A 14,428-nucleotide genomic window follows, 5' to 3' on the forward strand; every position below is an offset into this window, starting at 1 on the left:
GTGTGTGTGTGTGTGTGTGTGTGTAACGGATTGTGAAACCAAGCAGGAGGGTGCTTAGTAGGAATTGTAGTGAGCAAGGTTACATCCTTTTGTGTAACTCATTGCTCCTGCCTGTGACTACCAAAGCAGCTTCAAATTCAGTTTTTCTTGGCAAAGATCATGGATCATTATGCCACAAAAGTGTAAATATGGCCTTGGGTATATAATTATCAAGAAAAAATTGCATAGGCCACCTTTTGAGGCATAGCTTGCTCATGGTTGATTACATAGCAGGAAAATACAATTTTAAAAAAATCAGTATTAACAATCACTGTGATACTGGTCTGCCTTATCACAAGGATCACTGAAATGTGTGTTCTTTGAAGCCTCAACGTATATGTTAAGGATAGACAATATGTTAAGGAGTTTAAAAATAAGAGTAGAGTGTTTTGAAAACTGAAGCATGGTACCAATATTTTTATTGTAAACTCAAAATTAACCAACTATTAACAATTCTATTAAAATAGTAACAATGTGTCACTTATGTGGATTGCATATTAATGCATGCTTATCAAAAAAATAAAGTGTTGCTGATACCTGCTCCCCAAAGGTGAGTAGACATTCTGTTTTGGCACCCACAATCCAGGTTCCGAGAGCCACTTGATTCCTAGCTTTTCTATCCCAGTTTCTAACACAGGTTACAGCGTGGCTTTTCTGACTCTTTAAGAGTGCTGTTTTCCTTCTGAGATTATGAGCTGGTTTAGTATGATAAGATGTTGCTTCTTAGTAACAATTAGGTTGGGGATCACCAACGCGTGCATTTCCTTGACCCGTGGAGGGGATTTTCTGAATGTGATGTATGTATGCTCAGGTGTGCTGTGCACTTGGACAGAGAGAGCGGGAGAGATATTTGGCAAATGTGAAGTCTCTGAGAGAGTGTTGTGGCTAGGTTTTGCTGGTACTGGGGAATGTTTCTTGTTAAACAGCAACAGTGCATGATGTGTGCGCGCGTGCGCGCATGCGTGCACAACCTTATGGCAAGCGTGAGGTTGTGGCGAGGGGAGAAGCAAGGACTGTACTCTCTGATTTTGTTATGGCATGCCCTCATGGCAGCTATTTTAAGACTGGCCCCCACATGTGCCTGCTGACCCAGAAAAGTTGGCAACTCCAGGGTAGCTCAGGGGTGGGGAACTTTTGATCCTCCAGATATTGCTGGGCTATAGCTCTCATCACCCCTGGCTGTTGGCTGTACTGGGTGAGATTGATGGGGGAATTAGTGTCTAATAATACCTAGAAGGCCACTGTTTTTGCTGCACTTGGCTTGGGGAATTTATGCTGGTGATGGGTATGGCCACCCACATTCATGCACATGAGACATGCAGCAGAAGTTTAAACCACTCCATCCAGTGATACAGTGTTACATGACCCATTTTACCATTGCTGATTTGGTTGGTGCTGAACCTCTACTTGCTATTGATTGGAGTGCTCCTTCCTGTTTATGGAGTGTTCCAATCTGCTATTATGCGTATTGAGCATTCCAATGTTTTGCAAGCACTTGGGAAAATATCAGAAGATATTTGAACACTCTGATCTACTTTGATCAGTGGCAGATAGGAGGTATTTTGTTCAGTGCTGTTGGCCCTGGGCTAAGTTCTGCTGCACCAGCAAAAAAAGGCTTGGTGGGCTGGATCAGACTTGCAGTCCAGTTAGATCAGAAGTGGTGAATCACTTATTTGTATTGGAAAATATAAAGCACCAATGGGAAATTATTAAATCAGTGATTTCAGTTGGCTGCTACAGCTTCAGGATGCATTTGAAATTGCCTTGATAACTCAGTCCACGCTGATCTTCTAGCAGATTCTCTTGTCTAGCTGGTTGTGGATGTCAGTGTGAGGAACGGCTAGAGTACTCTTGGGGATGTGGGAAGTTTGGACCATAGCCAGTGCCAAAAGAAATCGCAACCTCCCAACCTTTTCCCTTAGCAGTGTGCTACTGAATATGTGCAATTAACACTGTAAGGCAGTTCTGTTTATATTCCTCAGATGTTGGTTTTCTGTGTACTTTGTGCATCGGTTTTCAGCAGCTTATTGGATCTGTTACGTCGCGGTAGTGTGCCATCAGCAGTTTGACAAGTAACTTTAAATCTTACTGCCGTAACTAGAAAACCATGTTCTTTAAAAGCCAATGACCATTTTTTCAAACCGTTAACTTGGTTGAGATGTCAGGCCAAATCATGGTTTAAACTTCCAAATATAAAATGGAATTGTTTTGTCGGCTTTCTTCTTCCGCGCATTCAGTTTCGTAAGTTTGCTCCCTGCACCTCCAAGTGCAGTAGCTTCTGGAGTTGGAGTGATGGCTGTAACTTGCAGTCTGTCCATTTAGACATTGCATCGTGATAATTTGACATGGTTTGCAAACCTGGTTCTGACTGTAATAGGCCAATTGTCTTTATCTTTTAAAAAGTTCCTCCTGGTGTCGCCCTTGCTCAGATCTTTTACAGAGACTCCCCCTACATTAAGGTTGAAGTCGCCCCATAGTATGCCTTTTCCATCAGCATATTTATTTAATTTACACAAAACTTTTCAAATAAAGTCAAGTCACTTTGAGTTTGGTTGCGTATAGGGATCTAGCAGTTTACATTATTATTAAAGGGACACTGAATGGTTTAAAAAAAACCCATTCTTGTATTTCAGTATTGAATGGATTTTAAAGTTTATTCCTTTGCAAAAAATGACTGCTACCACCCTGTCCTTTACTTGAACCTGGTGCTGTCACTTGGTGTTGAAACCAATTACCACTGAAGATTTTACTTTCCCTAGGGGGTTTTAACAAGAGATACAAAGGCAATTTGTGGCTTGTATGTCTAGGCATTTCTTTTTTATAGGATCACTAATTCCCCTCATGTTCACTGTTACTGTTTCTAGTGTTAAAGACTAACCTGTAACCAGGATACCATTCTCCTTGAGATTTGGTTAAAGTCACAAGTTAAGTCTTGTCAACAGTATCTGGAGGATCTAGGATGTAGCTGCTTTGTGTGTTGTAGTGGTCTCCTCTGTTGTTATGCGTGAGATGTTTGCTGGATCTTTTGCTCCAGTTTGCATCCTCCCAACATCCATCGGAAAATTCAGCATTCTCTTCTTCCATTGCCGCCTCTTGTTGTCATCCCAGAAGTAGGTTGATTCCAAGAGTGTTGCGGAGATCTGTTGCTTCCAGTCTATTTGTTGGTGTGAGGCGTGTTGATCCTCTCATGGCAATAAGATGTTAGAGGAAGCCCTAGCGATATTTAACTCCAGCTTCTTGCAGTTTAATCATGCAAGCACATAGATTTTTCCTCCCCCCCCCCCTGTGTTTCAGAAGCCAGATCCTGCATCACCATAACTGGACTGCTTTTATAAGTTATGGATATTAAGTTCCTCGGTTTTGTACATGCTTCCTCCTCCTTCCTGTATCAGGCAAAGCAGACAGTTACATGACAGGGGGAGGGGAGGTCTCTCCCCTAGTTTGAGTCTAAGTGCTCTGTGTTCCAGTTCAGAATAATCAACAGAGGTTATGAGGTCTGGAAGCAGTGATTTAAGCATGAGGCAAATATTGTGCAGGATCTTTCTGTTCTACTCTCTCTACAAAAAAATGAAAACGTAAATTAATTCTCCTGTTTTGATTTTTCTGCATCTTCAAGCTTGCTGAATGTATCTTCATTTTCTTTTTGTAATTGTTTGATCATGTCTTAGATTTGGCTTAATTATTTTGTTGCTGTAGTTGTTTCTGTTAAACAATCAAGCCACATGTTAAATTCTGCCAGTTTTGTTTTCAGTGGAAGCATTAGTTCATTCTACGTATTTTTAATAAGCTCCTTTATTACTTCTTCTGCTGCAAGTTCATCTCCTCAGATATTGTTACCATTTTCTTTCTCCAGTGAGAAAGAGGCATCTTTTGAAGGCAGTACCATCTTGGCTGAGGCCTGCATTAGTGTCGCAGTTGAAGTGAGCCTTCTATCTCAGAAAGAATTGATTAAATCAAGAACTCTACCTCTTATCTGTGCCCCCCCCCCCATAATTGGGAATCAAAAGTGGCTATATAAGAAGCATAATGTAGCTTAGTTGGTTAGAGCATGGTGCTGATAACACCAAGATCACAGGTTCGATCCCCATAAGGGACAGCTGCATATTTCTGCATTGAAGGAGGTTTGAACTAGATGGTCCTCAGGGGTACCTTCCATCTCTGATCTCACAGGATGATATTTAAAGGCAAAATGACCCCCTCTTGAATGCATTAAGACTGCCAAATTGCAGGCAGATTCCCTCCAGAGCTCTTTGCTCAAAATTTTAAGGTTTTAAAAGTATCTAGCTTTTTATCTTCTGTCAGAATTGGGTGCAATTTTCAGGCATGTTTGTCCCTTCTGAGGTAGTGAAGCCTACCGGCTTTCGGAATGTTAGCTGGAGTGATTCTTTGCACGGGAAGACTTCTCTCATTTTTGGAAGATGAATAAAATAGAAAACACTTCACCTCCCTATATGTTCTGCGGACAGTCTGAGAAGTGGTAATATGAGGCAGGTGCCCTTGAGTAAGTGCATGGTAGTAGTCTTACCTTTAAGCAACACAACTGGGAGCTCCTTTAAGGGACAAGCAAGTTTAGCTGATTTAAGGGGGAAGTAGAAGTCTGAGAGGGAGAACGGAGGAATGTTTAGAAATTTTGAACGAGCAATGTAAAACCAGGGCAGGGAAACAATTCACAATTAAAAAAAACCTAAACATATGTATCAGCAGGATGGTGGGTGGACTCTTGCACAAACAAGGAAAAGGAATAGAACTGAATGAAAAGCAAATAATTATAGTAGGTGTTTGTTGGAAAAAAGGAAGGATTTGAATAAAGAGGAACAAATAAATAATATTGAACTAATTGAACAACAATAATAATATTGAATATTGAACAACAATTGAACTAAGGGAGAGAGAATATGCAATGACCATATAATGTGAGCCCTCTTAAAGTTTTCAGAATATCTAAGCAAAGACATATGGGGGAGGGAAGAACAAACAGTGGTTTGAAAACAAGTTGATTGTTGAAGTATGGATTTTTAATTGTTAGGAAATGGCAAGTGATTGGGAAGGAGTTCAACATCCCTTCACTATGATTGGAGTGCCCTGGGAAAATAATCACTGTGATTAAAACCCATGCCTCCCAATTAAAAACAAAATATTTTCCCAAACACTTCTCCACTGAAATTCATGATGTTGGCTTTAGTTGTTAAAAAATAGGTAGGTTGATGCATTTTAAAGACCTTACCTTAAAAACTAACTTTCAAATTTCTATTGATTTCAGTTCAGGGTTCAAAATTAGCAGCGCGCCAGGTGCATTTTGTGCCTAAATATCCTCCATTTGTGAGCACCTCAGAAAGTCTGGGTGCCATTTTTTGCACCTGGCTGACACCCACGGATTACTGAAATGTGTGTGCTATGAAGCCTCAAAGTATCTTTTAAGGATAGACAGTATGTTAAGGAGTTTCACAATAAAGAGTAGTTTTGAAAACTGAAGTATGGTACCAATATTTTTATTGTAAACACCAAATTAAACATGTAGTAACAATTTCTGCTTAAAAATGTGATATTAACAATGTGTCGCATATGTGAATTGCACTCTAGTTCATGCTTATCAAAATAATAAATAAAAAGTCTTGCCAAACACCCCCCCCCTCCTATGGAGAATAGACATTCTCTCACAACCCAGGTCCCAGAAGTCATTTGGCTCCTAGCTTTTCTATCCCAGTTTCTAACACTGGTATCAGGATGTTTGGAGCAGTAATTTATCCACGTTGAGAACTAGTATGGTCTTATTTCATTCATCTTCAGTTTTTAAATCGTTGGTGAGCTAAAGAGTATTTATGGAACCAATACCAATAATGTTTCATTGTTTGTAGGAGAGATGCCAAGGTGTGCCTCTGCTTTGAAATAGTGCTGATTAAGTAATACTGGAGAACTAGATTATTCATAATCTTGTATAGATGAACAATTCTGTTGTACTTTGGCGGTGATGGTTTATAAGCAGAGGGGTTGGGGAGATCGTGGTGGTTTTATCCCACTTTTTGATAAAAGTTCAGTGCAGCAAACATGGGTAATCATGCTTTCCTAAGAACATTGTGAGGATAAACTAGGTTGAGAGGATACAATTGGTGACTCACAGAATTTCTGCAGAGTTCTGTCTACAAGCTTCAGATTTGTCTTAGAGTAGTAGGCATCTGAAAGTATGTTACATATGCTTTGGTTACTCCCGGTTTGGATTACTGAAGTGTACTCAGCTAGGTACACTTAGACATAGTTAGAAACCTTATGATGACTAGAGTTTAGACAGTGGCCTGCCTTTTTAAAAAATCAAAATCTTATCCTATATCACCTTGTCTCCCAGTTTCTTGCTGAGCTCTATTTAGACTATTGTTTGTTCCCTCCCAGGATTATTACTTTCTATAATATTTTAGTTAATTTGAAAGACACCTGGAAAAAATAGTTACCAGGTTCTGCAAATGCTGTTAAATGTTTTGTACAAATATGCACTACCAAAATGTAGACCAAAAAAATGGCAAAGGGTCCTTGAGCTCAATGTGTTTATAGTATTGCTTTATAGATAATTTGAAAAGATTAATATTTCTCTTTAAAGATGAACTCATTGCATTGTCATAGTGTACTTTATATTCACGACAGTTGTTAGTACTGGTGCCAATACTGAGTAATCTCCACTTCAAAAATGTGGGTTTCTTTCAGAAACCATTTAGGCAGCATAAAATATTGCCTAGGACGCTCTTAAGCATCACATGCTGATGAGAGAGACCTTCCTATACCAGGGCTGGGGAATTTGTGACTTTTACGGGATACTATCTCCCTATAGCCCTTGACAATATTGCCAGTGGGCAGGGATTGTTAAGGGAGATGTAGTCCAGCAACATTTGGAGGGCCACAATTAGTAATATACAGTAATCCTATTGCTGGAAAGCATCCATAATATACCCATCCCTCCTGCCATTTTAAGCTTAAACCTATCAGACAAGAAATCCTGTTGCGTATCTCCCATATAACATCTGGTTGGGTTTCAGGAATACCATTGATGTGAATAAAATAAAGTGTTTCCTTGCTCTAATTATCCCAGTGTATAAGGAGAGATGTGGGTTTTGTTGTTTACCCTGTTTTTTATGAGGAACAAGCTGTCTCCTATCACAGGAACATACATAGTTTCTTCGTACCAAATCAGACCATTAATCCTGATAGCTCCCATTGTATACTGTCCGGCAGTGACTCTCCAACATTTCAGGTCTTTCTGTGTGATACCAGGGATTGAACCTGGGTCCTTGTTGCATGCAAAATGTTTTCTGCAACTAAGCTGATTCTAGGCTGTTGTCACTTTCTTTACTATCATCTTCATGCTCCTCCCATTATACACCAGACAGCTCTCTTTTATTATTGCTCTTCAGAGAATTCACCCTCCCTTCAAACTTGCTAGTGAACTTGTAGCTGTAGCATACCTGTAGCCCTTTCCTTACATGAGTAAGGATGAGCGAGCCCCTTGCTGTTCAAATGTAACATGAAGTTTATACAGTATGCTTTTAGCTAATACATAGACATTTCTACTCTTAAATTGTGTTGTGTGTGTTGCAGCCTTCTTCCTGGATTAGTTCATTATATTTAAAAAAGAAACCAAAATGACACATACTGACCATATTTATCCTAAGCTATCTACTCTAGGGTTTTTCTATATAATGTATTGCAGTTAGTGTGCAAAATACAAAGAGTTTAGGTACATGTTTTAAGTATAAACTCTCTTCAAACAAGTATTCTCATTTTTAAAAGAACATGTTAGAATCATCTTTGTGTGATCCACAAACTATCCAGTAAGCTATAGCTTTGTATTAGACAGTACATGCGACTCCTCACTTATGTGGGAGTTACATTCCAGGATCACACATGCAAGTAGTTTGTGTGCAAGTGGGGAGTTGCCTGTAATAGAGAAAACATTATACTAGGGGCGTTCAGAATGCTTTGCTATTCATTAAGAAATTGACAAAGGATTAAAATAAAATTTGTTTAATTGCCATAAATTTCAATGCATTTATTCTGCTTGTCTTTCAAGCTGGTAATGCCTGCCAAATTTCAAGTGTTTGATTATGAGCCCAATCTACTGCTGCCTTGTCTGTGCTTCATTGTCAGCAAATTGTCTTCATACCTGGGATTTAAAATATCAAAATAGGTAGTAATTGCTAAGGGCTTTAAAGGGATTATAAGATGCATGCTCAAGGCCCCACTCCTTAATAGTGAGGTGTGCATGTGTGTGTTGTCAAGGAAGAGCCAAACAGTCTCCAAGGATCTCCTGAGGTGATGGCTGTGAGCCGGTTATTGGGAAGAACTGCCTTGAGTTGAATTTAACCTCTGGAAACAGAATGCCAGTGTTAGAAAAACAGGAGTGGAACTGTTCCAAAAACTTATTTGATTTGATTAATCAATCCTTTGTTATGTGAAGTTCTAGGGAACCCATCTTGCAGTCACCTTTTGTATGAAAATAATGGATGGTTACTAATGAACCCCCCCCCCTTTCAGAGTTTTGCCATCTTTTTTAGACAATTTGGGATAGTTTGTAATAGCACCAGTTGTTTCAGGGTTGATTGCAGTTGGGGTTGGCTATATCCTGGGTCATGAAGAGAATTTCAGCTGTGCTTAAACTCTTGAAACATTGTTTAATATGGGGTACACAATGAGTACACCAATTTAGCCCTTCATCTATTTGTTTAGGATTATGGCCTTCAAAGGCCACTGTTCACCCTTCCATGAATAATTCACCTTGATCTGCTCATGTGCCACCCATTTGGCTCGGGTTGGTTCTAAGGAGACCCCCAGGACACTGTACATGGAGAGGCGGGGGTTCATTCTGTCTGGCAAGCTTAAATGCTTGCGCAGAAGGAAAGTTTATAATAGTTTGACATTGAATTCCACCCTTAGTCTAAATATAGTATTTTAATAATTTTATTTACACACCTTTTATGCTCACCTTAAGCTGAACAATAGCTTATATTTGTTGCATTGTATTCATTCTCTGTAAAGTTACAAAATATATTGAACACCCTTTGTGTATATATGAATAGTAAAACCATGATGCACCAAATTAGTGTTGTGGTATCTTCACCACTGGAATTGATCCACCAGTGGAGTGTTGTTCTGGCATATTTGGAGTTCTGTTGGGAGTATCTGTCATGCCTACAATGTATCTTGTATTCTGCTGATGTAGCGGGGCTCCCACCAGATCCCAAGAGCCTCTCAACCAGCACTCAAGGATAGGATTGGGCCTAAAGTGTTTGGGTTACAACTGCCTAAGCCAAACTTTATTCCTACATCGTTTAAGAAGTGTTATTTTGTTGTTGTTGGACCTTAAATAAACTATATTCATGTTCATTTGAGTGGTGTGCTTTTATAAGAACTTCATTATAAATAACCGGTTATAGAGTGTACTAGCTGGCATTTGTAGTTTCCCTTTTTAGATTATATTGATGACGTACATCTATTTTAACTGAAAGTTGTTTCCATTGGCTTAGATGGCAGTGCATTGTGGACTAAAGGGGAGTAATGTGTGTTGCAGATGTTTTCTGTTCCAGGAGCTTTTTCTGAAGTATACCAGTCTAAGAAAAAAATAGGTTTGATTATTCATTAAAACTATGCGGTCTCCTACTTTGTGCAAGCAAACTTATGCAATCCAGCTTCCTCTTCTGCAGTTCGCACACCCTTCCACATCTGCTCAAGATCTTTGGGGGGGCATGCTGTGGAGAGAAGGAAGGTGACGTTTTATGCATGAGATAACGCATGTTTGGTGGCATAGGCAGCGGCTGTTTTAGGTGCATCCAATATGTGTGGGACCACACAGAACCAAAAAGTGCCCTGAAAAGTTATAAGGAAGTCAAAAAAAGGGGCAGAATGGGGTGGGACAGCCTTACGCAGGCTCCCCTGACGTGTTTGGGGGGGTCTGAAATGTAAGCCACACAACAGTTGGTCGTTGCCTGTAGATGGATATTTTTCAATTACATTTGACAATGTGCTCAAATTCTAAAACTTTTATTCACATCTATTTTTAGTAATATAAATGCACACAGCTGTTAAAATCTGCCATAGTGTAAAAAATGAAAAAACCAAAAACAAAACAGCAACACTGTTTTTACAGCATTCATAGATACATTCTTTATCAAGAGAACAAACATATGGTAATGCTGTTGTATTAATTGCTTTTATAGGGATGAGAAATAAAAAGCAAGCATCTTTGGGTTGGGCTAAATATCTCAAAACATCATAGATAAATTTGATGCTTGCTTATATTAATTGACTTAATGGATATTTAATAGCATTCATTTTAGACTTGGTTGGCTTGTTAACTTTTTTTCTCTTAGATATAACCCCTTGTATGTTTTTAAATAAATCTGCAGTGCAAACACTACTTAATGTTTTCAGTACTATTTTGTAGAAAATTTGCCATTACTTGTTTTGTTGCCAAAGTTGTCATTATTTATATTAATAACTTTATCATTTTCTGGGGGACGTTTCCCATTCTGCACTCAAGATCCAAATTGGGTTTGCAGATAGCTGCTGTTGATGTGCCTCTTTGACTTGATGTGTTGGACCCAATCTTACACTTCTAGGGTCGGTCCTCTGATCCCTACCCCCTGGAAATAGGTTTATAACAATTCTTGAAATATCCAGATTTAAGCATATGTTTTATAAACAACCATGCAGCTTGATGTATGGAACTCCTCAGTTTGCTTCCCCCTTCTGAAGGCGTCTTCAGAAGATATTGAAGGAAAAAGAAAATATGGGGGGAAATTCTCAACACCCATGGTAACACACGAGAGATTACTTGGATTGTGTTACAATAGCCCACCCTTCTATTCATTTTTAAAGTTCTGAAAGTCCCTTATTAAGCAGGCAAATATATGTGGAGGTTCTCAAGACTAAAGAAGAGTTGTTAAACAGAAATTCTGTTGAAATTAAATTAGGCTGCAATGTGAACAAACTTGTAAACTGATATAAAGACACAAGAGATAATTCAAGATGTGCAGCATAGGGCAAGAGTTGATCAAGAATGTTTAGAGCTGAAACAAGAAGGTGAATAAGAATGTCTGAATGGATATAAGAGATGATTTGGAAGGGAGCAAAAAACAAACGACATACCTAACTGTCAGTAAGAAAAATAATAACCAAGCATTGAGATAAGATGGTGTAGAAGGGATATGGCAGTGGAGACTTCAAATGATGGCAAAATAGAGAAAATCTACCAGTGGGATAAGATCAAGAATTTGACTTGACTAATGAGTACAACACCTTGACATTGTACCTCCTCTAAGGGCAGCTATATGCATTGGATTTGTATCTGATCTCAACCCCACCCCCCTGCAATCTGTGGTATATACTGCAATAGGTAGGTGAAATTGGCTTACCTGCCACTCACAAGCAGAAAGAAAGTCATCATTGGATACGACCCAAAACACAACTTAAGCTGTTGTGAATGCATAGATGACTTTCACCATGCAGATCCACTTGGAGAGGAGGACAGGAAAGCATTTGGCCCATGACCTCAAGCTCAAAGGACACATTATAAGTAGACACTTGTGGGGTTGTGGTGGCTTATTGTTGAGTGGTTGTGGTTTTGGCATTTGGTGGGTTTTCCAACTTGTTTTTATGCATATTGGGCCAAATTAGAGCTGCAAATTTAAACAGATTAGATTCGTGATTTAGTAAAAGACAAAACATTTTGCTTAACTGGTAAAGATTTTGTCAGACACTTAAAAACATTTGGAAAGTAGTCAAATTATTCCCACTCCTCCCTTTCCTTATTTTTTGTGTTTTCATTTTTTATTTTTATCATCGCTAGTAAGAGTGGAGGCTGGTCCATCACGGCAACCAGGGCTTAGCCCTACTTACTGAAATGTTTTTCAGTTTTTAAAAAATTTTCCCAAATCTCAAAGCCCATACTCTTTATTCTGTACACCATTCCACAATCCATTTGAAATTTGAGAGGCTCCTCCTAAAGACATTTCTGGCCAATCTAGTCTCTGTACCACTCAGCCAATCTCAACCCAAAATTATTGCTGTGGCCATGAGGACCCACACAAACTGTTCTAGGCAGAAAAAACCTTGGTAATGAATTTGTATCTTATCAGAGCTACTGGCTCCTGGTCCTGGTTGTGAAGTTTCCTGCTCTCTCTTCTTGTCATGATGGCAACTGTATGATGTATATAACCTTAACAGGTCTATCCTTTTGTTAGACCTGGGAACTCAGTACTTCTGTTCTGAGCATGCTGAGCAAGACCACACCTCCACACAACTAAAAGTACATTCTTTGTAGCTAGCCAGGGGAAAGGTGTGGTTACTAGTTCAGGCATGTTGTTTTTGATCAAGACTTGTTAAGAGACAGCAATGGTGCACACAGTGCGAGTCTTTCTACACTATCTATTTTTTACTTAATCATTTGAGCTTATTTTTTGAATGGTTCAGATGAGAACTCATTGTGCAAAGCAAATACGTATTATGGGAACATGGATCGCACCCTGCCTGTACAACTCAACCAGTCAAGCCTCTCCCAGCAGATAATCACACACCCAATTTGCTCAGGACCTTCATGTAGAGCCCAGTCTGGGCCTGAATATGTCTCAGACTTCTTGTTTATTTTTAGGAGTTTTTCATGTTTCCAAACCTATCCTCCTACCCCAATTCAAGAATAGGAACAAGCAGGCTGGAGAAAAACATTTTATTTGTAGTATACTTTTAACAGTGTTCTATTTATCCATTCTTCCCTCCAAGAAGTTCAGGGTGGAAAATTCATGAATATTCTTTCCCCCCTTTATCCTTAGAACAAACTGTTGAGGTAGGTTAGGCTGATGGAGAGTAGCTGTCCCAAGGTCACAGAGTGAGCTTCATGACTAAGTTGTGATTTTAATACTGATCTCTCAGCTGTTAGTCCACTTTAAAAAATCTTCATTTTTTCCACATTCTGGAAAAATGTGTCTAGATTTCTCCATTGATTACTTCAGATGACTGATTTCTAGTGGGGCTTTTCAAAAACAGGTCCTTCATGTTAGCTTTGCAATTTTGTCTGTGGTTTTATTTAGAGATAAAAGAATTATTGACTAAAGAATCTTAATAAATGTCACTGGGTGAATTGCCCCTTCTTTGCAAGATTAAAATGAGTTGAAATGTATTGTCGCACCGATTATGTAAACATAATTCAGTAGTAACAAAACCAGATTGCTTTAGGTTTGTGCTACATTTATAGATGATGGATCCCACTGATTGGTGGGATTGTTAGAATATGTACAGACAGTGACCAATTTATGTGGGGGATACATTCCAAGGCGCATGTGCTTATGTGAAATCGCATATAATTGGAACGCCCATTGGGAAAGCTTGCAGACACCCTTGTTCTGCCCCCACCCACCCATTTTGTGATTTTTTTGGCTCACTTCAGGGTTTGGCACAATGTGCGTGTGTGCGATCACACACATATCGAACGAGCCTAAAACAGTTGCTGCCTGTATTTGAGTTTCAGATTATGAGAAAAATTCAAATATTTTGGTTACCTTTCATGATAAATAATTAGAGAACTTCAGTGTCGTGCCAAAAAGTCTCATTGGTGACATTTCTATTGTAACTCCACAATTTTCCAACAACATCAGATCCATTCCCTATAGTAGAGGGCTCCAGCTGGATATGCGAGATAGTTACATATTTTGAAATCTGTTCTTTTATAGTCTATTTCTTAAGAGGGCTACTGTTGCGTAAATGTTACTTCTGTTCTAAAAACATTTCAGCAAGAAACCTTATTTTGCTATTAGTGTTTGTAGTTTGTCAAACGACAATAGTTCAAAACAACAATTATTCTGCTACTTCTTATTTATTTACTTTAAAAACAGTTTGAGATGCATGCCAAGTTAAGGTAAAATCATAAGTACTGGGAACAGAACCTAAACTACCTGAACACCTTAGGTCCAGGGTATGTCAGGATTTGCCGGTCCCTTGTATCCCAACTTGACCAATGAGATCATCTGCAGGAGTGTTATTGGCCATTCCCCAGGCTGGTGAGGCTCATTTGACAACAAGAAATTGAGCTTTTAATGTCATCACCCGGTTCTGTGGAATAGAGATTCAGCAGGCATCTTCTGTGCTAACCTTTAAATGCCTGCTGAAAACGTTTCTATTCTGCAAAGCCTATGCAGGGAATTAAGAATCCATTCTTCCCCAATTGTTAATTGATGTCTTAACTTATATGGTTTTTATTGTATGGTTTTATGTTTTATTGCTCTAATCATCTGGTTTTTTAAAAATGACATAGCCGTATATAAACATGTTTGTTAAATAAATAAATAAATAAATGGTGAAGAATATACGTATATAGTATTGATAAATTTAATGCTGTTTTGTTCTGAACACCCAAAAC

The 14,428-nt window shown here is 38.8% G+C and overlaps 1 protein-coding gene across 2 annotated transcripts in view; it reads left to right on the forward strand.

Moving 5' to 3' along the window:
* The window catches only part of ACVR2A (activin A receptor type 2A), a 52,050-nt gene that overhangs the window by 13,271 nt on the left and 24,351 nt on the right, over positions 1–14,428 (forward strand). The gene's annotated exons all lie outside the window — the stretch shown is intronic.

Source organism: Podarcis gaigeae (genome assembly GCF_964106915.1).
Source record: "Podarcis gaigeae genome assembly, chromosome: 1".
Lineage (NCBI taxonomy): Eukaryota > Metazoa > Chordata > Lepidosauria > Squamata > Lacertidae > Podarcis > Podarcis gaigeae.